Source organism: Giraffa tippelskirchi, chromosome 11, assembly GCF_054371585.1.
Source record: "Giraffa tippelskirchi isolate mGirTip1 chromosome 11, T2T-mGirTip1v1.2.pri, whole genome shotgun sequence".
In the NCBI taxonomy this organism is placed as follows: Eukaryota; Metazoa; Chordata; class Mammalia; order Artiodactyla; family Giraffidae; genus Giraffa; species Giraffa tippelskirchi.
Genome location: NC_137285.1, coordinates 102,092,092 through 102,117,418, shown reverse-complemented (window position 1 = coordinate 102,117,418; position 25,327 = coordinate 102,092,092). Strand labels below are relative to the sequence as shown.

Below are 25,327 nucleotides of genomic sequence, written 5' to 3'. Positions count from 1 at the left end.
TGTTTCTGCCCCTTCCTGAGCCCCAGACCCCCACTCAATGCTGCTCTCTACCTGCAGTCACACCTGTCCTTCCTCCACGACTGAGTCCACAGGCCACGAGGGTGTGAGCGTGCCCTAGTGCAGTGGCAAAGGCGAGCAGAAGAGGGAACTGAGTTCTAGCCCCAGCTTTGTGGACTGGGCAGTTGCTTCACCTCTCTGAACCTTTTCTGCATTGTGAGACTGTGGCTGTGGAACCGCTGACGGACTTTGGCTGACAGCCAGGGGGCTGATGTACCCGAGAGGGGGGTTCCCAGTACACTGCTGGTACAACTGCCCCTCCTCAAGGGGCAGCTCGGAGCTGAGGCTTATGGGGCCTCTCATCACTGCCCAGTGTCCCTGGACCTCCCACATCCAAAGCAGAGTGGTGAAGGGGACTTCAAAATTGGAACCACTCTTGATTCTTCTGATATTTTTTCTGTCCCTTTCTTTGCCTCCCCTCCTCTGGGCCTCCCATTATACATACGCTGGTACAGTTCATCCGTCCCACAGGCCTCTGAAGCTCTGTTCATTCTTCTTCAATAATTTTTCTCTTTGTTTTTCAGATTGAATAATTTCTATTGATTTATCTTCAAGTTCACTGATTCTTTCTTCTAACATCTCAGATCTGCTCTTGAGCCCGTAGGGTGAGTTTTTTATTTCTGTTACTATATTTTTTAATTCTACAATTTCTAGTATGCTCTTTTTCATAGTTCCTATTCATTGAGATGCTCCATTTGTTAAGTCATTGTCAATATTCATTCTTTTAATTTTTTAAACATGGCTTTTTTGAATTTTTTAAACACATTTATAATAGTTGTTTTGAAGTCTTCATCTACCAAACCCAATATCTGTGCCTGCTCAGAGTTGCTCTAGTCTCTTCTTTTTTCTTTTCTGATTATGAGTCTGTTTCTTTCCATGTTGTATTTTTTGTTGAAAACTAGACATTTTAGATAATATGTTGTACAAACTGTGGATTCTGATTTTTCACTCTTGAGGGTTGTTGTTGCTAGGTTTTAAGTAACTTATTTGGACTTAATCTAGGGAATTTGTCTCTCCAGTGGTACATACTACTGCTATCTCTACTCAATTTTTTTAAAATTCTTTTTATTTTTAGCCTGGCTTCCTGAGGATCTTCTCCATGTCTGCATAGCTTAGTGGTCAGCCAGTGATCAGCCAGAGGTATATAGAAACACCGTGAGCCAGATCTCACCTCTGTGTGAGGTGTATCTCCCAGCTCTGTGTGCAGATTCTGGGGAGGAGGTGTATAATCCAAGTCCAGGCAGTTTTCAGGTCTCGCTTGCTTTTTACTTTCTGAGGCCATCCTGGTCTTCCCTGAAAGTATGCAGCCTCCAAGGATACAGGACAAGGATGCTCTTCCAGCCCTACCATGGATCTCTAACTTCTAGGGGCGTCCTGTTCAGTTTCTGGCAAGTGTGCGCTCTCCTGCTTTCCCCAGCTGGGGTGGCAACCCCAGTCTAGCAGAGCTGCAGGTCTTGCCCATTTGTTTTCACACTGAGCAAGCATTCTACTGCCAAATGCTGGGCACGGACTCCTCACCTTCTCTCCAAGTCAAATCGGCCCTCTCCTGTGGTGAGGGTTGTTGTTTTTTGTGGTCATCCCTGCCCAAGAAGAACCACAGCTGGGCGTGGAAATGGGGGTGGTCCCAGGCAGAACTTTCCAGACTCCCAATTTTCTCACCCACAGTTTAGTTTTTGGTGAACAAAGCCTTCTCAATTTGTTGTTTTGCCTTTGGTTGATTTCCAGAGCCCTCAAATGGTTATCTTTGTTTTTGACTATTTTGTCCCAGATTTTGGGAAGAGACTTACTGGAAGAGACTTACTTACTAAGTCTCTCTACTAAGAGACTTAGTGGAATGCAGTGGCCTCTGCAATCCACTAGCACTGGAAAACTACCTTGATTCTTGAGACCTGGATTTATCAGTGTGTCTGCTGGAGGAGGGCATGGCAACCCACTCCAGTACTCTTGCCTGGAGAATCCCATGGACAGAGGAGCCTGATGGGCTACAGTCCCTAGGGTTACAAAGAGCCGGACATGACTGAAGTGACTGAGCATGCACACATGCACAACTTAAGTTTTATAAGAACTTTGTACCTGTTTTGTGTCTCACAAGCTTCTGGATCTGACCTTTTCCCAAAACAACCGATTTGGAGATTTGCATGCTTATCTTGGTCTCTGGCTCCTTTCCCTGAGGGCCACCACTGGCTCCTCCACCGCTGTCCATTCTATATGAGAGGATCAGGCCCCATGTTAGTCAAGTTATTACAAGACCTAGAAACCCTTTCCATTGAGGGCTCATTTGCCTATCAGTCCTACCTGGCGCATACCACTAATGGAAATGGAAAGGGGTGATTTCCAACCAGGACCCCTGAAATTGTGGCCCTACTTCCTATGGCGCTTGACTCATGGGAGCTCCCAATAGAAGGGCATCTGTCTGACTCCACCGTAGTGGAAGGAGTATTCCGTGGCCCTCACTGCTTCCAGGACCCCATGGTCATTTCCTCCCCCATGTATCTTTTGAAAACACAGCTCTAATTTATCATGTTCTTGTTTAAAGCCTTGTTGTCTTGGCACTTGCTACTGAACAACTTCTACACTCTCTAGCCTGGCAGTCAAAATCCTTCATGATATGGCCCCAACTCACCTTTGTAGCCTTCCTTCCTGACAGTGTCCCTTGCTCCGTGCTTCAGCCCAGGAATAACTTGCTGCTCTTTGAACACACCATGCTTGTTCACATCTCTGCATCTTTTCATATGCTGTTCCCTCTGCTTAGAAAGCCTTCATCCCTTCTCCATCTGGTCAACACCTCCTGTTATGATACATCGCAGTGCTCACCTTGTCTATTGACCCCTCTCCAATTCTTCCAGGCAGAGTCACTGTCCCGTGCTGTGTCCTAGCACACTGCCTTTGCTGGGCTGGCCCACTGTATTGTCACTACCTGTTCCCATGTCTGCTCTCTCTACCTTGTGAGTAAACAGGGCAGGGGTGATCTTCAGCTCATCTTGGGATCTCGGTGTCCAACACAGTGCTTGGTCCATGGTGGGTTCCTGATAAATGTTTGTTGAATGTGAGAATGACCTTCCTATAACTTTTACTGCCAGAAATGAATTCTCTTGATGGCATGTTGTATGTAGATTCTGAAGTTTTTGGAGTATGATTTATAATATGGTTATATTCAAGTGTAGAATCTACATAACAGCATTCAATTGAATTCAATTTTTTATCATTTTGGGTGTTTTTTTAAACTTATTTAATATGTATTGTCAGTAGCACTAGGAGACCTTCCTGAAACTTTATATCCATGCTCTAGACCACTCAACTTAGTGTTGTCTGGCTGTTGTAATTAGCTGTCTTTGGAGCCTAAAGAAACATCCTCCCATCTGATTTCCAGGTCTCAGAGAAGAATGGATGATGTGCCCGTGCCTGCAATGACCCTTCACATAGCACCTCCAAGACTCTACATCCCTAATTCTATGAATGTCCAGTTCCCAGCAGACTGTGAGTTCCCTGGGGCAGGAACTGTGCCTAATTTATTTTTATATTTCAGTACCTAGTATTGTGCCTGGAACATAGATTGAGATCTCTAAACATATACTGAATGAGAGAAAGAATGGGTGGATTGGGGGTACAGTTTTGGTTGGAGAAAGGGACCAGACAAAAGAACCTTGATTCTGCGACGTAAGCAGGGGTGTATGCACAGTGACCTCTTAAACATGAGATACCAGTTGTCCTCTGTAAAGCGCCTCTATAGTGCGCTCCCCACTGTGCTCTTGTTACAGCACCCTCGCAGCAGCTTAGGGCTGAGGACAGGGTCTCTGATTGGTCTGGACTGTGGTGCAGGCCAGGTCCTAGTCCATGCTTCAGTGAAAATGTGAAAATATTAGTGGCTCAGTCATGCCTGACTCTGCAACCCCACAGACTGTAACCTGCCAGGCTCCCCTGTCTGTGAAATTCTCCAGGCAAGAAAACTGGACTGGGAAACAGGGGGTCTTCCTGACCCAGGGATTGAACCTGGGTCTCCTGCATTGCAGGCAGATACTTTACTGTCTGAGCAACCAGAGTCTGGACCACGGAGCAGGCCAAGTCCTGGTCCCTGCTCCAGAGGGGTAACTAAAGAAGGGATCTAAGGCAGGGACTATTGACAGAGCACAGGCAGATTTAAAGGACTCCAGGGCATAGCAATGGCAGCAGGTATGATATTACCACCCAGGCCTGAGAGGCAGCTGCAGCTGTAGGAGTCATGGCCTTAGGTAGAGCCTGTCGGGGAGGGAGCCAGGGATAAATAACCCCTTTCCTTCCACCCTTCAGTCCCTCACCAGAATTACTTCTGATGAACTCAAATGGAAGCCAGAGAGCCAGGAGTTTTGGGTGATGCAGTTCATAGAGGTGGACCATTGGGGTCACATGGCAGGGTGGAAAAGGCTGCAGCTGGGATTAGGGGAGGGAATGGATAAGACCCAGAGCAGAGGTATGGGGCGAGCTGAGAGCATCAGCTCAAAGAGATATGTGAATCCACAGGCCTCCCCTCCTACACTGGCTGGGCTAACATGGAGGTGGGGAGGTGTGACCCCTGAGCCCCTGTCCCAGAAATGCAGAACTATACACCCAGCTCATCCAGTCACCCAGCCTGCCCCACACCTGTCCATCCTGGCCTCTGACTCCATGATCCAACAGTCTTTCTCTTTCTCTCTGTCTTGTTAAAAACCATCTAGCCCAGGCAACAGAGTCAGCTGGCTGTCAATGCGACACCAATAACCCTGTACTCTCCTAATCAATACTGGAGTAGAGAGGGAAACAATTAGTGACTTTCTATCTTCCAAAAGGTGGGCAGTCTTTTGTGGAGAACAGAAGTGGAGGGCACCTGGGGACTCTGAAGTGCTTCATGAGTCAAAAGCTAGTGATGTCAGGGTCTTGTAGGATGGATGGACATTTGCAGAGTTGGTGTCTGGGTTTGACTGGGGGTGAAGAGTGGGAGGCGATGACATGGGGGCCCTCATCCTGAGGGAGTGAATTTGGAGTTGAGGGAGGGAGAATGGTCAGGTACCAGGGACTGGTGGCTTTTCTTGGCTGTGAGTTCCCAAATCAGAGAGTGAAAACCCTTAGGGCCTGAGGAACCTTAGTGATCTATGGACAGACTCCTTATTTTACAGGAGGCACTGGGCCTTCATGAACAATGACTTTCCCAAGGTCACATAAAGTGTCCCTGGCAATGCTACAGAATAGCTCATGTAATCCTTTAACAAGCCTGTGAAGTGGGCTTTATCCAACCTGCCTTACAGCCGAGGAGGTAGAGACTCAGAGAGGTCAAGTAACTGGCCCAAGGCCACACAGCCAGCAAGTGGAGAAGCCCAGGTCTCTCTGGCTCTGCAGTCTGCGCCCTCCTACCACATGAGCTGGGACAGTCTTGCCAGGGAGACCTAGAGCCATCTCGTCATCTCACACTTTGAACAGAGCATAGATCTTTATTTTGACAACATCCAAGCCTGGTATTGCTAACTGCTATTGTCTGTCTGCAGTGGCCCCGCTCAGTGTTTGGGATGATGCATGAGGGTCTGCCTAGAGATAATGAATGGGATCCATCCTCCTTTCTTCTGCTCAATTGAACTCAATTTGGGGGTTTTCATTAGTCCATCTGGAGAGGACTGATGGGATAGTTGAAACCCAGGGTCACCTGCGTCTCCTACAGCATGCCAGTGGGCTGACACTGGTCATCATCATGAGGGGCTGGCTGATGTAGAAACCCTCTGCTCTGCGAGGGGCGGAAGGAGGACCCCGATCTGGGCATGTGCGTGGAGCACCCATGCCTCCCACCGCGGCTCCTCCCGGCAGTCCTAGAATCTTGGAAGCTCTGAGCTGAAAGGGACCTCCTTGCTTTCTAATAATGAAATCCCCTCTGCGGCAGCCTTTCTCGCCCAAACCTCGTCTTGTCTTTCCTTGCACACCTCCAGTGATTGGAAGCTCACTACCCCGCAGCAGAGCATCTCCAGTGTACTCCCACTGGGTGCATTTTGTGAATTCTTCTCAGCCATAGAGCTGCCACCCAGCTCTATGGGTCACCGTCCCATCACTGGTCACCTGTGGCTTTGGGCAGCCTCCTCTGTTCCTTTTCGCATGGTAAGTGGCACAGATGTGGTCAGTTTCTGTGTGAGCCACACTGTGAACAAGGTCAGGAAGCACTGCTGTATGATACGATTCAAAGCCATCACTTCTGGGTCCTCATGTGGGGCCTATATCATCCCCACGCCCCCCCCCCAGCCCTGTGATTTCCAACAATAGTCTGAATTTCACACTTTATGGGCCAAATGGTCAAGTCCATCTGTAACAGCTGTTTAAATATTGGATAGTTTGTCCCTGTAAGTCCTCTATTGGCTAAACATGCCCAGCTCCTTTACTGCGTCTCCTGTGCTATCATTTGAGGTCTGTCTGCATCCTGGTCATCCTTCTCTGTCTGAATCTCTCTAAAGCACTTAGCACTAAGGCTTGTTCCGGGGCAGGGGCTGGTGGGGGTGGGGGGCTTACTCTGCAGAGACAAACAAGGCTATGGCCTCCTTCATTTTGAACCTGTCTCCATGGAAGCAGCCCACATCCATTCACTTGACTGGAACCCCCTTCTCAACGCTGACTTTCTGTTGCCTGGAGACCCTAAGTCCTTTTCACAAGGACGAGGTGAGACCATACCCCAGGACCATCCTCCATGGCCCTGGAAATGACTGTTAGAAGCTGTTACCACCTCTACTCTTTGCCCTTTGTGAAGAAAACCCAACTAGCAAGCATTTTCTGTGTGGTCTTTCTGTGCTCAGCCTTTGGCTGGTTCAAAAGAAGGAGGAGACATTGGCTTCTGCTTCAAGAAGAGGGAGACCCACCTCACTCTTCAGGAAGAGCGAGGGTGGTCATGGGAGCATCCTGTGAGGGCAGAGCTCTCCCTGCCTTTGGTTCCAGGTCTCTTATTCTGTCCTTTCTTCCTTCGGCTCGCCCTGGTGCCCCACCCTTCACTCCCTGCAGTTCCACTCTCTCTTCTCCTTCACAGTTGCCCAATGGAGCCTTGCTTAGCCCATGTGGTGATGCAGGGTAAAGAGTAGGGAGGGTTCTAAGATGAGAGTTATCTGACATCCTCAAGGCAAGTCATGGTCATCCCCCCTTCCAAGTCATCCCCCCATCCAGCTTAGTTCATCCTAAGCTGATGCTCAAAGCCTAGGGAGAAGGATCTATCCTTTATTGACCTTCAGAGGATATTCACAGCCTCTATCAGTAGCCTAATTGTTGTTCAGTCACTAAGTTGTGTCCAACTCTTTGCAACCCCATGGACTGCAGGACGCCAGACTTACCTGTCCCCACTCTCTCCTGGAGTTTGCTCAAGTTCATAGCCATTGACTCAGTGATGCTATCTAACCATCTCTTCCTCTACTGCCCTTCTCCTTTTGCCTTCAATCTTTCCCAGCATCAGTGGCCCAAGCTGGATTCTTTAAGATCTGTATCCATACCCAGGGCTCAGTAAGTGCCAGGTTTTAAAATTTATTATTATTAGACTGCTCTAGGTCTTAGCTGCATGTGGGATCTAGTTCCCTGACCAGGGATGAAACCCAGGCCCCCGGCATTGGGAGCATAAAGTCTTAACCGTTGGACCATCTGAGAAGTCTCCTAAGCTGGATTCTTTTTGCTGCACTTCGGATACTCTCTGCCAGCTCATTATGTCGTGGTGCTCCGGGCTTGAGTCAGACAGACTCAGGTTCTAACCCAGGCTCCATGCTTGTTAGCTGTGTGTCCTCAGGAAGGCTACTTAACATCTCCAAGCTTTGGTGTTAAAATTTGTACTGTGGGGATGAAATTTCTATCTGCCAGAACTGATGAAAAAGTTTAAAAAGATACCATGTGACCTACTGCTCACATAGTGGCTTGACTCTCTTATTTGTTTGTTTGTTTTTAATTTTAAATTAGTTTATTTATCTATTTTTTAACTTTACAGTATTGTATTTGTTTTGCCATACATTGACATGAATCCACCATGGGTGTATATGTGTTCCCCTTCTTGTTGTTTTTTATCAGAACTTTTCTACTGATGGTGAAATAGACACTTTCCAGGGTGAGGAGTTTGAGCAAGGTGGGATGATTGGGGGGTGGACTGTCTGTGGCGTGGTGTGTGGGCAGCAGCCTGTCCCTGGGGGCTTCCTGTCTCAGAGCTCGTCCCAGACAGGGGGCCTGGAGACTGTGCCAGGAGTGGCTGCCGGCGCCGATGGTGCTCCGGGTCTTGCAGGAGCTGTCGGCTCTGCCCCCGGCTCCAGGCTCTAGTGACACTGCCAGTAAGCAGCCGTTGTCAGAGTCGATTTAACGTTGATATTTTTATCACATCTCAGGGCCTGGCGCCATGGCAAGGAATGACAGAAGCAGAATGCTAAATAATTTCTCTAAATAATGTATGCTCCCCGGGCTGCCTGGAGGGAGGAGGAGCTGAGGGACAGGGGGGACTCTGGCTTGGTTTTCAGTTTATGTGTGAGGGACACACTTAGTCCCTCATCCCCTGGGTCCAGCCCCTGACAGCCTCATGCGGGCTGGCTCCGGGCTGAGTGGAACTGACCACGGGGCAGCGGGGCCAGTGGAGAGTGGAGGTCAAGAGGAGATGGAGTCGGGGAAGAGGAGCGAGAGAATGGAGGGCTCAGACTCAATAAAGACTTGTTGATTGGATTTGAGAGGAGAGAGAGGGGAAAGAAAGAGGGGCAGAGAGGCAGAGCCTGAGTTAGAGACTGAGAGAGGAGAGAGAGGGGAGGACACATAGAGTGAAGCAGGAGGAGCAGGGGAAGCCGGAGAATAGAGAGTGCCAGAGGGCGGGAGTGGAGAAGACAGAGATGATGCAAGGGAAGATGATAGACAGAAGGCATGGGGGCAGGTTGGGGACCCCGGAGGGTGGCAGCAACAGTGCCCGAGAGGCTAGGGCCCCAAAGAGTAAAAATGTCATTACTTGCAAACCTCTATCCCTCCACACTTCCGCTCTCCAGTCCCCAGCTTGCTTCTGGGCACAGAGGTGTGCCTCTAGGCTTTGTTTGGGGAGGCAGGGAGGTCAGAGCTGTTCAGGCTCAAAGCCTTCTCAAACGAACCATCTCTGGGGGAAGCCACGCATCCACGCATCCACGCAGCAGTGGGGTGGGGGTGAGTGTAGTTCCTCCTCTTCTCACTTGCCACCCTTGGTTACCACTTAAGAGTGGTTAGGCAGCAGCAACGATAAACCCCCAAATCCCTACGGCTTGTCACAAAAGGTAACTCTCCCTCCCTCGTTCACTGAACACATGGCATCTATCTCCATCTTCATCCTCCTGCCAAGGCCTCCTGAGGTCCTGGGAATGTCATCCACGTGGGAGACTCATCCAGAATCCTGGGCTCGCTGCCTTCACATCTCTTCACATGTATTTTGGTCTTTATCTTCTCTCTACTTTCAGCAGCAACTCCCACAATGGCATGTGGCTCTTATTGTTCAGAACTGTGCCCCTTCTGAAATCCTACATCTGTGCTTCCTGACTCAGGGATTGAACCCAAGTCTCCTGCGTCTCTTGCATTGCAGGTGGATTCTTTACTGCTGAGCCACCAGGGAGTTCCCCCACACCCCTCTTTGATTTCACACACCTCTCTGGTTATTACCCCGGCTCTTTTCTCCCCTTTACAGCCAGACTTCTTGAAACATTGTCATAATGTCCTGTTTTCATCTCATTCACTCCATTGGTATCACTGGGCTTTCACCCCACCACTCTGCTGAGGTCACCTGTGACCTGCATTGGCACTAATACGATGGCAGGCCTTGCCTTCTCCAGATCATTAGGTCATGAGTTGACTACCCCTGGAAATGCTCACTTTTCCTGGGTTTCACAGTGCCATTTTTCTTTAGTCCTCTTCCTACCTCTCTGACTGCTTCTTTGTGGTCTCCACTGTAAACTCCTCTTCCTCTCCCTTTCCTTATCAAATACCTTTTTGATATTTCTTAATATTCTGTTCTCTGCCTCCTTCACTTTTGTGCCACAGTTCTTTCTGGGTGTTGGAACCCAGCCCTGTGGATTCAGTTGTCATCACTCAGGGGATGACTCTGGCATCTTACCTCCTCTGCTTAGCCCACCTGTGTATCCTCTTCTTTGTTTTTGGAGAAAACTCAACTCATCGCCTACCCTGCGTCTGACAAACCTGCTCTTCCTGCTGTATTCCTTCCCCTTGGGGAAGTCATTCATTTCACACATGTTTATGGAGTGCCTGCTATGTGCCTGGCAGTGCGCTAGGCTCTAGACACCCTCTCCCTGGCTGCCTGAGCCAGAAACCCTGATGTCAGCTGTGACTGCTTTTGCTTTCTACCTTCTAAAGATGCCAACTTCTGCCAAATTTACCTCTGCAGTCTCTTTTAAATGCTTCCCTGTCACTCCACTCCTACTTCTTCCTGTATTACTACCTTAGCTCCCAAATTCATTTCCTGGTTTCCAGTCTTGCCCCCTGTAATCCCTTATCTCTGTTAGGACCAGAGAGTTCTCACTACTTGGTTGCTCCAAACCCTTTAGTAGATCCCCTTTGCCCTCAGGCTCCCAGGCACCTGCCTTTGTAGGACATGGCCTCTGCTGTTTCTCTGGGTTCCTCTCTCCTGGTTTGCCTCCATCCTGGTCTGTCTACATCAGGATGAAATACTTGCTGTCCCAAGTGTGCCATGCTGTTTTCTTTGCCTGGAGTGCCCTGACTCCCTCTTTTTGCCTGGCAAACCTCTTTATCTGGTTCAGATAATGTCTTAGATGTTCCCTTTCTCAAGGAGACTTTCATCTTCTAAGACCAGCCTAGCTATTCCAGAGTACCCTATGCTTGCTTTGTTATGGAAACCAGAATAATGTGGTTTTATTTATTCACCTATTCATTTATGGCTGCTCGGGGTCTTCATTGCTGCATACAGGCTTCCTCTAGTTGCAGTGAGTGGGGGCTATTCTCTAGTTGTCGTGGGCTTCTCATTGTGGTGACTTCTCTTGTGGAGCACAGGCTCTAGGGTGCATGGTTTTCAATAGTTGCAGCATGCAGGCTCTGTAGTTATGGCTTATGAGTTTCAGAGTCCTAGCTCCGTAGTTGTGGTGCAGTGGTTCAGTTGCCCTGTGGCATGTGGAATCCTCCCAGACCAGGGATTGAACCCATGTCTCCTGCATTGGCAGGCAGATTGTCAACCACCAGACCACCAGGGAAGTCCACAATGTGATTTCACAGCTGCTTTACCCACTATTCCCTTCTCCAACCATGAAGCTCCTTCTTGGAAGGCGTTGTGTGTTGGTCATCATTTGTATTCCGGGCACGTCACATCGTGCCTGGTACAGTAGGTGTTCAATATACATATGTTGAGTAAAAGAGTGAGTAAGGCAAGGAGAGAGGTGATGCCTTAATTCCTCCAGGGTCCAACAGGACCACAGTAGACAAGGTCATCTAGGGGCAAAGAAGGGCTCTGAGAGTCTGGCAGTCAATGAGGACATCACTATCAAGAGACGGCTACCTGGCACTTGTTTGACAGCATCAGTGATGGTAGAAGCAGGAGTGAACTCGGGGTCAGAGAACCTGGATTCAGGTTATGTTTCAGCTGTTTCTTTTTTTGTCTGCACTATGCAACATGTGGGATCTTAGTTCCCCAACCAGGGGTCGAACCCACACCCCCTGCATTGTCAGGCAGAGTCTTAACCACTGGGCCACCAGGGAGGTCCCTGTTTCAGCCATTTCTTAGCTACTGGTAAGTCACGATGTCTCCTCTGAGTTGCCACGCCCTTGGTTTTCTTGTTTGTTGAGTGGTGTCATTCTTGCCCTCTCATACTGTGGGGGTCAGAGTGAAGTGAGATCAGAGTCGTGGGAAGTGCTAGGGATTTTGCAAGTGTGAGGAGGGTCCCTTGAGCTTTGCTAGGGACATGGGTGAGGGCAACTTTAGGCAGCCCTGCTTGGTCAGACACAGGCAGGAGGGCAGCATTCCCAAGGGTCTGGGGCGGGGTCTCAGAGCACCACAGCGGGGAGAGGGGCAGCCTGGACTCAGTTCTGGTCTGGGAGCAGACCCCAGCCTCGGTCCCCTGGGAGGAGGCCACGGCCTGAGGTGATGGAAAGCAGGAGAGCCCGGTCCCTGTGGGAGGCCCCCCTCTGAGCCTGCCAGGCTCCCAATGCTGCTTCTCCCTGGAGATACGCCTGTCCTCCCTTGATCCTGGGCTCAAAGTCCCAAGGAGAACACCTCTGAACCTAAACAAGCCGCCGAGTGAGGATGGAGAGGCAGATCTATATGGCAGGAAGGCTTTCTTTTTTTTTAATTGAAGGATGATTACTTTATAATGTGTTAATTTCGCTGTACAATGAAGTGAATTAGCTATGTGCATGCATGCTCAGTCACTCAGTCATGTCCAAGTCTCTGCAGCCTTATGGATTGTAGCCCTCCAGGCTCCTCTGTCCATGGGGTTCTCCAGGCAAGAATACTGGAGTGGGTTGCCATGCCCTCCTCCAGGGGATCTTCCTGACCCAGGGATCGAACCCACATCTCCTGCATTGCAGGCATATTGTTTACTGCTGAGCCACCAGGGAAGACTGTGAATCAGCTGTATGTATACATATATCCTGGGTTGGGAAGATCCCCTGGAGAGGGAAATGGCAACCCACGCCAGGACTCTTACCAGGGAAATCCCATGGACAGAGGAGCCTGACAGGCTACAGTCTATAGGGTCGCAAAGAGTCGGACACGACTGAGCGACTAAACCATACATATATCCTCTCCCTTTTGGTCCCCCTACCCCCACCATCCCACCTTTCTAGGTCATCACGGAGCAGCCAGATGAATTCCTTGTGCTTTACAGCAGATTCCCACTAGCTGTATATTTTACACATGGTAATCCCAGGGACGAGGGAGCCTGGTGGGCTGCCATCTATGGGGTCACACAGAGTCGGACACGACTGAAGTGACTTAGCAGCAGCAGCAGCAGCAGTGTGTATATGTCAATCCTAATCTCCCAATTCATCCCACCTCCCCTTCCCCCTCTGTGTCCACATGTCCTTTTTCTATGTCTGCATCTCTATTCCTGCCCTCCAAATAAGTAGGTTCACTTATCCCATTTTTCTAGATTCCACATATATGCATTAATGTATGATATTTGCATATATGCTGAGAAGACCATAATTCAAAAGGACACATGTACCCCAGTGTTCATTGCAGCACTATTTACAGTAGCCAGGATATGGAAACAACCTAAATATCCAAGAACAGATGAATGGATAAAGAAGATATGATACATATATACAACGGAATATTACTTAGCCATAAAAAGGAAATAAACTGGATTATTTGTAGAGATGTGACTGGACTTAGAGTCTGTCATACAGAGTGAAGTAAGTCAGGAAGAGAAAAATGGTGGGAAGGCTTTGAAAAAAAAAAAAGAGACCTGTCTTCCTGTCCCAGCTCCAGCATCTGCCAACTCTATGGCCTGGGCAATTGCTTCTAGACCTTTCCTGTCTCAAGAATGGAGCTACAAACCCTCCACGTATGCTGTAGTGAGATGTGGAACGACTCTGTGGGTCATAAATATTATGCACATGGACAGAATGATCAGAGAGGCCAGGCTTTGTGACAGCCTGTGTGGAATTAGTGCACTGGTCAAAAAATGAATCCTGGGCAGACGTGTTCCGTCCTCAACCCTATAGCAGGGTGTGTATGCTGAGACTGTGGTGAGAAAGGATTCCGAAAAAGGGAATTTCCCCCCTTTTGTGCCCTCCGGTGTTGGGACTTCCTGGGACGTGCCTGCGGGGGAAGAGGGGCTACTGCTCAGTTTCAGGAGGGAGGGTCTGGTCGGTGGGGGTCAGCGGGGAAGACCGGGGGAAGGCAGCTATGATCAGGAGGGCCCTGGGGGCTGGGGATGGGGGACCCTGCAGAGCAGGCCAGGCTGATGCCAGAACTTAGCGGAGCCAAAGTTTTAAACTGGTTGCTTAGAGTTGAGTGTTTAAAGCAGTTTACTAGTGGTGCCAACTGTTCTTGGATCATTTTCCCTAAATGTTTTATGTTTTGTACTTGTGCCCAGAGGCAGTTTTATCTGGTGGGGGCACTTCTGTCAATCTGTCACCATGAATGATTAGAGGAAGGAGGGGGAGGGGGAGGGGATGGAACACAGGGAGGAGGAGCCCTGTCCTCCTGGGGGCCTGGGGTTGGTCTGCGCCCTGTCAGGCAGGCTGGCAGATTGTCCAGTGGTGACTCCCCCTGCTGCACTTGAGAGCCTTTGATCCCCTGAATGAGGCTGAGTGGAGGTGCCTGAGTAACAGGAGCTGGCATCTCTGCCTTCAGGGAGCTTAGGACTGAGTGATGGGTATCTGTCTGTTTCTCTGCTCCCGCTGCCCCCCACCCCCAACACACACACATGCACCCACGAGGCTTGGGTTCAAACTAACCCAACCAGTGAGTGGTTTCCTACAGGGCATGATTTAGGGCCTTCTGGGAAGATTCTCCATCACGAAACCTCTCCTCTATCCTAGTGTCTGGAGTTCCTCTCCCCTGACCAGCGGCTCTGACTCTCCTCAGATCTCAGGTCGGCCACTTAGGGGCAAGGCCATGCCCAAGAGAGCAGGGGCCTAATCGGGAGGTGGGCAGGCCACAGGCCCTGGCTCCTCTTCCTGTGGCTTTTGATTTGAGAGCTGAGATGCTGAGGGGTGGCTGCTCTGGACTCAGAGCTGGGCCCAGGGCAACTTCCAGATCACCTGGAGGGCTGTGCTCAAAGGCCAGAACATTAGTCTGGAAGCATAGACTCATGTCTGGTTGTTTTGTGACCAGAACTGTACCTGGCACTCTGTCCATGCAGAGTTAATATTGTTTGGATGAATGAATGAAGACCTTTCAGGATTTCAGAGTCCAGGTTTTATTTTTTAAGCAAGAGCTTTATGCAAATGCCTAGGTGAGATGCAGAGCACCAGGTGGAGTCAGATGGATCCTACCTAGTTAGAACCTCAAGTTTGTGGTCCTCAGTGTGTGGCCTCAATTTCCTCATCTGTTAAATGGCTTCACAGAGACTGAATGAATGTGTACACTGGGAGTGAGAGAAGAAGGCTGGAAGCCTGAACAGGAATGGGCCTGGAAAGAGGGAAGCTTAATCTTTGAGAACTCTGTGGCTGGCCAGTCAACCTTCTCACACCCCAGCCTACCTTCTCACCTCTCTGCTGTCCTGGGGAGCCAGGTCCTGCCTTGACACCACCAAGATGCTGGTCCTTCCAAGATTAGTTAGACGTGAACAGCAGGGACAGTGGGAACAGACTCACCCCTAACTCAGCCACAATGGAGTAGCCACAGATGGATGTGGGATAGAGGCTGGGTCCTGGGAGACACAGTGCAGAACTGGAACTGGATGCTGTTAGGGCTGTCACCTGGTCCACCTGTTCCCACGCCCAGGATGGCCTTGTGACAGTGTGACCAGCCATGCAATGTCAGGGAGTCATCCCAACTCTGGGGTCCAGGAGTGGGGATGCAGTCTGCATTCTCTACTTGTTGGATGCGGGGCCTCAGGCACTAGCCTTTGGGGCCTCAGCACCATGGAGAGCTCTCTGGGAGTGGGTTTGTATCAGGAAGGGTGGAAAGGTTTGGCTGCTAGACTGTAGGGAAACCCTCTAGAGTGTGCAGGGCGTGAAGAAGTGGAACTGAAATGTACCATGGACAGGACTAGCTATACTGTTTGTGGGATCCCTCTGTGAAAATGAAAATGTGGGGCCCTTTGTTCAAGAAATGATTAAGAATTTCCAAATGGAGATTGTTGTTTGTTGTTCTTGTTGTTTAGTTGCTAAGTTGTGCCCAACTCTTTGCGATCCCATGGACTGTAGCCCACCAGGCTCCTCTGTCCATGAGATTTCGGACCATTAAATAAAGTGCAGTGGCCTCTGAGGGTAGGGCTCTTTGTGACTTCATGGGTCATCTGTCCACGGAGCTAGCCTTGATCTTGGTCCATGACGGAGGGGTGGGGCAAAGAGTTCTTAGAGTTGAGGAGGGGTCCCTGCTTTTCTACTTGAGGGGCTTGTGTTTGCCCCTGTAGGTCCTCAGTTTGTCTGGGGCTCAGAAGCACTTTGTTTGCAGACTTTCCTCCCTGAAGCAGGGTGGGGCTGAGGAATGGGTGGGAGGGGACTGCCTTTCTCTGAGCAGACACAGAGGGAAATCTTCCCCACCCCTACTCAGCACTGCTCCCTCCCCACCCCAAAGGCAGCACAAGGTAATGGTTTTCGACACATTTCATTGAAATATAATAAAATATTTGCATGGCGTTATTAGATAAATAAGGGTTGACTTGAGGCAGTACTTATTGGAAAATGTGATATGAAAATTCATTTAATATGAAAGAACGTAGAAGCTTAAGTTTATGGTAATGGATTGATTGCAGATAGTATCTAATAACTCCATACAAATATATTTCAATCACAATACCCTTCGGGGTGGTCCTCAGCTCCTGAGGCTTCGAGGCGATTGTCTGCCCGACCTCCTGTCTTCTGGGCCAGATGAGAATTAATTAACTGCTAATATTGTGACATTACTTTTGTAATTAAGAAGCCCCATAATTTTCAGTGGCAGTGAGAATGAGAAGTGTTTATTATTGTCTCAGATGAGATGGGGTGGGGGAGGGGTGGGGAGGTAGAGAAGCAGAGAAATAATAGAGAAATCTAGAGAGGGAAAAATGTATGATTTCATTCTCTGGTTGTGGAGTTTTCTGTCTTGCCTGCCGAGTGGGGAGCCCCAGACAAGAGGTGGGGGTCTCAGGCCACACAGGGGCAGAGGTTCTGGCGCCTGCATGGAAGGTCAAGGGCGACTCTGTCTCAGACTCGCTGATCCCAGGAGACAGGGACCAGGGAGCCAGCCGAGTGGGGGCTCCAGTGTGGAGCTGTGGATGAGACCCAGCCGGGAGAGCAGGGACCAGGGGTGGGTCATGGTTGATGCGCCCATGACATGCCCCTTCCTCCCTTGATAAGCTGTGAAATGCATTTGTCCTTGGCTGGGATGAGCTCAGTCAGGCTGTCACTTCTGGGCATCCATGGGGGGGAGAGGGGCTGGAGGAGGGGGAGGGGACAGGACATGCCTGTCAAAGGCCCATGTGCTGGCCTGTCTCCTACTACACGACACTGGGAGTTTGCTTGTCTTTTTGCCTTTTCCTGTCCTGGGGAGAAAATGGAAATAATTTCCTTTGAAACGTGACATTTCCTAATCCGGCTCCCGGCCTGGCTGACAGCAGGATTAGTGTGCTTGGGCTGCCAGGCCTGGCTGGCCAGATGCCCGCACCTCCCGAGGGGCTGCGGTAGCCAGCACCGGCCCCTCCCCAAGCTCCTCTCCCACCCCGACTGGTCTCTGCTGCCCCTGCCCTTGCACATCAGGAACTGGTGCACTGGATGCTGTTTTCTGGCATATGTGTGTGTGTGTGTGAGTGAGTGTGTTGGGGCCTGGGAAGTTTCACCTCCCAGAAGCTGTTAGTCTTGTCTTTGGAAAGGGTGAGGATTCTAAGGACCTGGAGAAGTGGGTTCAGGTCTAGGCTCTGCATGACCAGCACGGGGACCCAGGGCTGTTCAGTCCCCTCTCTGGGCTGTAGACTGCTTGTCTTGGAAATGAGAGTATGATGGAGTATTGCCTTTGATTGTTTCTACCTCTCTGCTTCCAGCTGTCTCTGATTCTCTAGTCTTTGTCAAAGCTCTTTTGTTGACAACAAGGGCAACACAATAATGGGAAATCAGTTGTAGTGACCGCATGAGGCCTCCTCCAACGGCAAGAGCTGGCTCTGCTCTCAGCTCTCTGTTCCTGTCTCCTAACCTACCCAGGGTTGGTGGCTTTGCACGTGCGGTCTCTCCAGGGGAGTGTCTGGCAGACAGCCCCTCCACGCCTCCTACCACCAGGGCCACATGTACTAGAAGGCAGGATGTCCAACCTCCTGACCATCTGACAAGTAGATGGTCCTTTTTAAGATGAAGAACTGGAGGATCAGAGAGGTTAAGGGACTTGTTTAAATCATTAAGGCAAGCAAACTTGAATCCAGACGACCCAACTCCAAGTCCCCTGCCCACCTCCGGCTGCCATCGCATGTCACATATGAACTATTTTCCCCACCCTGTACCCCTCAAGTCCATATGAGCTGTTTCCACACCCTGTACCCCCTACCAAGTCCATATGAGCTATTTTCCACACTCTGTACCTACCCCCCCACCCCAACCAAGTCCATGGACTCTGAGAGTTGGGCTGCCAGCTCTAGACTGCCTTGGCTGTGTCATTTTTTTCTTTTTTCTTTTGCAGGAGTTATTGGGGCACTTCTTGGGGTGGGATGTCTAGACCCTCTGCTCCATGTTTTGGATCAGGTATTGTGAACTCCTAGACTGTCACCTTTGGAGATGGCCCCAGACACAGAATGCCTGGTCCCCAGATTTTGTCCACAGATCAAGTTGAGAGCTGAACATTCAAATGAGGCAACCATCAAAGAAAACTGTTTAAGGAGATCTAAATGGCTTTGCTGGGGTGGAATTTTGTGGAGCAAGTGACTGGAAATCTCTTCTGTGGCCTTTGACACCAAGACAGGGAGCAGAAGGAACCCAGGGGTGGGTTAAGGGGAGGACAGAGGCAGTGAGGTGTGGTGGGGAGAGCTCTAATGGGGGATGGGAGTGGGGAGCCGGGTAGGGGGTGTTATGGGGGTGGGGTGGAGGTTGGGAAGGGGGGATCCTGGATGCCTCTTGGGTGGAGTTTTCCCCTCCTGGTGAGCTCAGTTTCTATATCAGTAAATCAGAGACCCAGATTGGCTTGAGTCTGAGGTTTCTCTGAAGAGCTTTCAGGCCAGCCGGGGAAGGAGAGAGGTTCTGCAGGTACAGTCTCCTTTCTCCCACTTCTCATCTATTCTGTGCGCTGATGCTGTACCATGTGGTTTGAAAATCGAAGAGTGTTTTATTTGGGAGGCTGGGGTGTTTGTGGTGGAAACTCGGGAGGGGAGGAGAACTGTAATTGTTGCTGTAATGGCAGGAGGAAAGAAGTTTACACAGCCGAACTCAGCCCTGCCCTCCCCTGCCCACCTTCGAGGCAAACAACCCACAGTCAGGCTCCATCACTCCAGTTCAGAAGGAGAAAATGCTTCCAGTGCAGGACCCCCGGAGTTGAAAGGAAGACAGCTTGGTCTTAGAGTGCTTTTCTAGGAAATGGTATATATTGGCAATTAGAGTAGCGATACTCAAAATCCAAATGCCATGGGCTGGGAGAGCTGGGGCCACCTGCATGAGTGAGGTGTGGTTCACTAGGAACGTTTGTCCCCACACCCGCCGTAGATGATTACCTGACCTGCTTCTTTGAGTCCAGGGGGCCTTGTCCCACGCCACACTCTGTCTCTTTCTTCCTTTGTTTTCCTGCCTGTCCTTTCTTCTCTGCATCTTCAGTGGTGTCTCTTTCCTGGTGTCTCTGCCCCTCCTGTTTTTCTCTCCCTCGCATGCCCTCCGCTTCGATCCCGACCTCTGCATTAGCATTCACAACCTCCGGCACCAGCCATTTAGGCCAGAAAGACAGCTCCTTGGAAACACAATTGAAATATTTTTATAAATGACCAGTGGAGTTTGAGTGACATGCCCTTCTTAGGCTAAATAAAATTAAAGTTAAACCTTCTAAAAAATACATGAGCCAAACATCCTCTGCACATTTCATTATGCAAATACGGCTGTCCAGTGCTGCACAAATTAGCCTCCTTTTGAAATTCACTGCTGCCTCTTCCCTTCCCTGTGCTTTCCCCCCTCTCTCTCTTTTTTTCCTTTGGGTTTTGAGGGAAAAGGCTTTGTGATTTTAGGCCTACAGCTGGAGTCTGGGGGAGAGGCAGGAGGTTGGAGGGTGGGAGAGCCAACTTGCTTCTTCCTCTTGGTTGCCTCTCTCCCCTCTTTTCAGGGCTTAGGCAGTGAAAAGACAACGAGCTCTCGCTGACTTCTCACCCTCTCTTTCAAACTGCTTTTTGGGGATCTGGCCAGGAGAGGTCAGTCTGGGGTTGGGAATGGGGCTCCCCAGAGTTAGGGCCCTCAGCAGTCTCTCAGTCTGGGGGTGTGGGAGCCTGCAGCCCCAGAGATAGACTGGCTGATGGACCACAGACCCTCTCCCCTGCCAGATCCAGGCACCCCTTCCCCAGGTTCTCAGGCATAATAAAGGATATCTTTTCCCGTTGCCTGGGTCCTGGATGACAACTGGAAAAATTTGAGCAGTGTCTAGATGTGGCGTCTCCTCTCTGTCCAGCCTGCAACAATCCATGCAGCTGGCAGAGGGTCCCACTGAATTGAACAGATTGGATTTCCAAGGCCGGAGGACCAGGTCAGGTAGGCAACACATCAGTCCCTAGACCCTTCCCTCTACGTGTACTGCTGCACCATTAGAGTAACTGATTTGCCCCTACTCCAAGGAAGGGGAACAGAGTAAATCACAGCATTTCGATGTATCTTAAGGCATTTCACGTTTCACAGCACAGGTATGGGGACTGAGATCAAAGTGGATGTGGTGGCTTGGCCTTAGAACAGGCCTTGCTTCAGTGTTCTTCTCCAAGCAGAAGCACAAGGGCAGGGCACCAAAAGAAGAGGGAAAGTGATGGAAGGGCAGAAAGAGCCGCTGAGACAAATGTCAACTGAACCTCCCCTATCCCCAGATATGGTCCTGCCCTGACCCTTTGGATATGAGGCAGCACACGGCCTTACCTCCAGCCAACTTGCTGTTCATCCCTATGTGGTTAATCCACTCTGGACTTGTAGGACAGAGATGAATTCCAGACCAGATTCCCCCCATGTGCCCTTCTCCCATGGTTTTGGGCTAGTCCATGGGGTGGTCGCTGATTTTGCCCTTGCTGTCCTCTTTATGAATTGAGGTGGAAGGGGAGGTGAGGGTGGCAGAGGGAGAGATGAGAGTGACTCGGATGAGTAAGCAGTTGATGATGTAGACGCAGACAGCAGCCTCCCCTTCCATGGCAGCCTCCCTTGTCTAGACCCTCCTCCCCTTAAACTTACTGTACTCCTACTCTGAGCCACTCTGCCCCTGTTGCTGGTGATGTTTCTATTCTGACTCCTTAATTCTTATCAGTCACTTTCTTGCTCAAAAACTTTAAATGCCCAGCCTAGCACCATCAAACACTTATGGAGTCTCTGCCACATGCTAGGCATTGACCTAGGCTCAGACATTGAGCTGGGTTTAGGGAGTAGGGGAAAGGGGTACGGGGAGGCAGGACCCTGCCCTCGTGGAGCTTATAATCTAGTAGCAAGGCCAGACTTAGGTGAGGGGAAGGAGCTGGAGCGAAGTTCAGCTGCTGCAGAGGGTCTGTGGTTATCTTGACTTGCTGTTCAGGTATTTTTCTTTAGGCAGTAGCATCAGTATTACCTGGGAGTTGGTGAGGAATGCAAACTCTCAGGCTCCACTGAAACTGTGCCCCATCGGGTTAAAAAACCCACCCTGAAACCATGCCCCACAGGGTAAATAGAAGCTGGTGACTAACAGAAGTTCTTGAGCTTGTTCTACAGAACAGCAGGTAAGGGAACAGGTTGTTTAAAATTTCTCCGTTGTAACCTGCCTTCACTGATCAGGCTCACTTTGATTACTTTTTGACTCCTTAACCACCCATATAGATAATGCCTCTGATGTATTGGTCACTATGGTAATTGGGGGACTTCAGTTGCTTTCCAAAGACTTGGGGTTGGCTCCTGTCCAGTTAAAACTGGCTAGGACTGGTTGGGACCTGTAAAACTGGGCTTACGCAGGTGTTCCATGAATGACCTTTTGATGTCAGAGGGCTGAAAATTCCATCCTCAGATATGTTAAGCACCTCCATTTTTGAATGTGCTTCCCAAGCATGTAACTCATGCACCTGCACAGAACCCCAATTACTCACCTTTCCCGCAACTCCAATCCCCTTTCCTCCACCTAACACCACTCTGCTTCATTATCCCATAAATACCTCAAGCCCCTCACCTTCGGGAGGCAGAACTGAGATTTGTTCTCCCATCTCCTAACTTGGCTACCCCGTGAATAAACCGTTTCTCTGCTGCCAACCTCTGGGTCTCTGTGTTTTACTTGCTGCCTGTCAGGCAAGTGAACCCCATTCTGTAACCCCACCTCAGACCTACTGAACCTCCGTCTCTGGGGGCCAAACCCAGAAACCTGAAGGTTAAAGTGTGAGAAGATGCTGTAAGCAATCGACAGGAGTGGCAGTGCCACTCTCCAGGAGCCCAGTGATTCTGAGTGGTTGGTTTCTTTTTCCTTCTATTTATCAGATGGCAGATGTGTGGAATTGAGTTAATCATATCCTGCAGTATGTGGCAATTGTCATCATTCATCTGTGAAAGGCCCCTATTTTGTTTTGTTTCATAATTTCTTTCCATCTCATCCCATCCTTACCTCCCTATCTCCAATAGATACCATATGTTAGATAGCATCGCTGACTCAACAGACATGAATTTGAGCAAACTCCAGGAGGTAGTGAAGGACAGGGAAGCCTGGTGTGCTGCAGTCCACGGGGTCAAAAAGAGTCAGACATGACTTAGTGACTGAACAACAACAAAAATACATATATCTGTGTATATATGTGTGTGGAAACACACATATATATGTGTGTGTTTATATATATATAATCTGTGTACATTTGTACACAGATTCCAACACACACACACACACACACACACATATATATATAGGTCTGTTTCATTCAGCTCTTTTTTTCATATTAATTCTTGCTTCTGTATACACACCTGTCTCAGTGTTCTGAGTGGTACATAGTTTTTCACACTGAAGAACCCAATAAGTGTTGTTTTTGATTCCCTAGTGATGAACATCCAGGTTGCCTCAATTCCTTGCTGTGATGAACAGTTTCAAGCGTGTCTTCTAATGGATGTCAGGGGTACATACCCAGGGGAGGGCTTGCTGAGCATGTTCAGTTTCACTTAGAACTGCCAGCTGGCTCCTGAGATCAGCTCCATCAGCAAACCCTCCCACCTGCAGTGCCTGTGGGCTCCTGTCTCCCCACCTCTTTTCCAACACTTGATGTTATCTGGCTTTCTAACTGTTGCCAGGCTGATGGGTTTATGGGGGACTTCACTGGTGTTTGCATTTCTCTGATTACTGTGCAGATGTACATTTCTTCATGTATTTGTTACAGGAAAGGACTCTGTAGATTTTATTTTATGTAAATTGCCTAGTCATAGGTTTTGCTCTTTTTCCAGTTTTCTCCTTTTTGTTTCTTGTAGATTTGAAGGAATTAAAATATATACGATATATACTAGATGTATATATATATTCTCTATTTTACTTTTTAAAAATTTATTTATTTATTTTTGGCCATGCTGGGTCCTTGTTGCAGCACAGGCTTTCTCTAGTTCTGGTGCTTGGGCTTCTCGTTGTGGTGGCTTCTCTTTGTTGTGGAGCACAGGCTCTAGGGTGCAAGATTAATAGTTGTGGTGCCTGGGCTTAGTTGTTTCATGGCATATGCGATCTTTCTGGATCAGAGATTGAACCCGTATCTCTTTCACTGGCAGGTGGATTCTTTACTGCTGAGCCAGCAGGGAAGTCCCTATTCTCTATTTTGTTGTTTCAATATTGTCTCCTGGCTGGTCATCTTACTGTTAACTCTGCCTACCTGTTCTGTCAGTGAAGAGAAAGGCTCAATTTTATTCTAGTCAAATGCATCATTTCTCTTTTGCCTTATGGTTTGAGTCTTTTGGGGTCTTATTAAAGAAATCTTCCCACACCAAGGTCACAAAGATATTCTTTTTATATTTTTCCATTAGTTTTGTAGTTTTACAGATCACGTATTAGGGTCCCAATCCTCTGGAGTTCAAGTTTTTATATAGTAGAAGGAGATATTTTAAGTTGTTTTTCATTTAAATGGTAAGCCAGTGTTCCCAGCACTGCCCACTAAGCAAACCACCTTTCTTCCCAGTGCTTTCTGATTTCACCATATCATATGCCCAGTCTAATATACACATAAACACATAACATATATATTTTTTCTAGGCTCTCTGGTTTCACTGGTTTGTTGGTTCCTGTGCCAGTGCTACAGTTTACTGTAGTCATTAGTTCTGTTCACAAATAGTGAAGTTCTTCTCTCTTTCAGGAAAATGGTAGCGTTGCATTTCCCTGTCCACCTGAAGTTCAGTGTGGCTATATGAGTAGATTTGGACAATGAAATCCAGCATTGAGCATAAGTGACACATGTCACTTCTGGGAGGCAGCTTTCAGAGCCAGTGTTTAATTCACTGTGTTCCCTTCCCCCTGCCATGACAACCTGCAATGCTCTGGCTAGGTAGGTGCTGTCAGCCCAGATCTCCCAGGCAACCCTCGGTGGACGTGCAGTGTGAATGAGGAACAGACTTTGGTTGTTTTAAATGATGGCACTTGGAGGTTTTTGTCTCTGCAGCAAAATCTAGCCCGTCCTGGCAACAACAATGACCACGGCTGTGCCATTTCCAAAAGATGATAGAGCATGTTCTGCCTTTCTGTTCTTCTTTTAAATTTTACCTAGTTCTCTGTGGCTTTTGGTTCTTCCATTTTATAATTTGTTTGTCAATCTTCTAAGAAATTCCAGTTGGAAAAATCCACCTATACAAGAAGTTTTGAACAGTAGTCTGACAAAATAGGGAGGGGTTTATGCTGCTGAAATGAAAAGAGATTCAGTTTTCACAACAAGCACCACCTTCTAAAGTATGGGTACCTCGTTTCCAACATACTCCACTGACCCCTGACTCATTCTAACCTCCTCCCATCTTTCTGGCTTATTTTTTCACCATCTTCTCTTCCTGTTTTTCATTCTCTTTCACCCTCTCATTTATGTGATTAACCTCAATTCCTTTTGAATCTCATTCAGAGTGGCCTTATCCAAAATTTTTGTGCCACTGTCATTTGGGCCTTCAGGGGTTTACCGTTTATTCTACATTTATCAAGAGAATCTTCTAAATGCTGACAGTTGTTTCCTAAGAGGAATTCTGAAGCCAGCTGTTAAGCTAATACAAAATGATCCACTTTATTACAAATAAGAGATGTTGGGGAAAATTAGATAGCTGTTAGAGGTAGGGAGAGGAAGACAGACATACATTCAGATACATATATTATAAAAGAAGAATAAATTTCATATGGATAAAGAAGTTCTTCCCTGGGGGCTCAGATGGTAAAGAATCTGCCTGCCATGCAGGAGACCTGGGTTCGATCCCTGAGTTGGGAAGATCCCCTAGAGAAGGGAATGGCTACCCACTCCAGTGTTCTTGCCTGGAGAATCCCAGGGATGGCGGAGCCTGGTGGGCTGCCGTCTATGGGGTCGCACAGAGTCGGACATGACTGAAGTGACTTAGCATT

General features: G+C 48.9%; 1 protein-coding gene and 1 long non-coding RNA gene across 3 annotated transcripts in view; one reads left to right on the top strand and one right to left on the bottom strand.

The window, feature by feature from the left end:
• Nucleotides 1-25,327, top strand: part of BUD13 (BUD13 spliceosome associated protein) — a 310,128-nt gene that overhangs the window by 208,729 nt on the left and 76,072 nt on the right. The window contains exons 11-12 of one of the 2 annotated variants that reach the window (XR_014070012.1): nucleotides 582-662; nucleotides 3,428-3,534. The exons of the other annotated variant lie outside the window; for it this stretch is intronic. The gene's annotated coding sequence lies outside the window, so the exon portion shown is untranslated. The remainder of the gene's footprint in view (nucleotides 1-581; nucleotides 663-3,427; nucleotides 3,535-25,327) is intronic. 2 annotated transcript variants of the gene reach the window in all.
• Nucleotides 19,160-25,327, bottom strand: part of LOC145527946 (uncharacterized) — a 47,395-nt gene continuing 41,227 nt past the window's right edge. The window contains exon 2 of the long non-coding RNA XR_014070026.1: nucleotides 19,160-19,537. This is a non-coding gene — a long non-coding RNA (uncharacterized LOC145527946). The remainder of the gene's footprint in view (nucleotides 19,538-25,327) is intronic.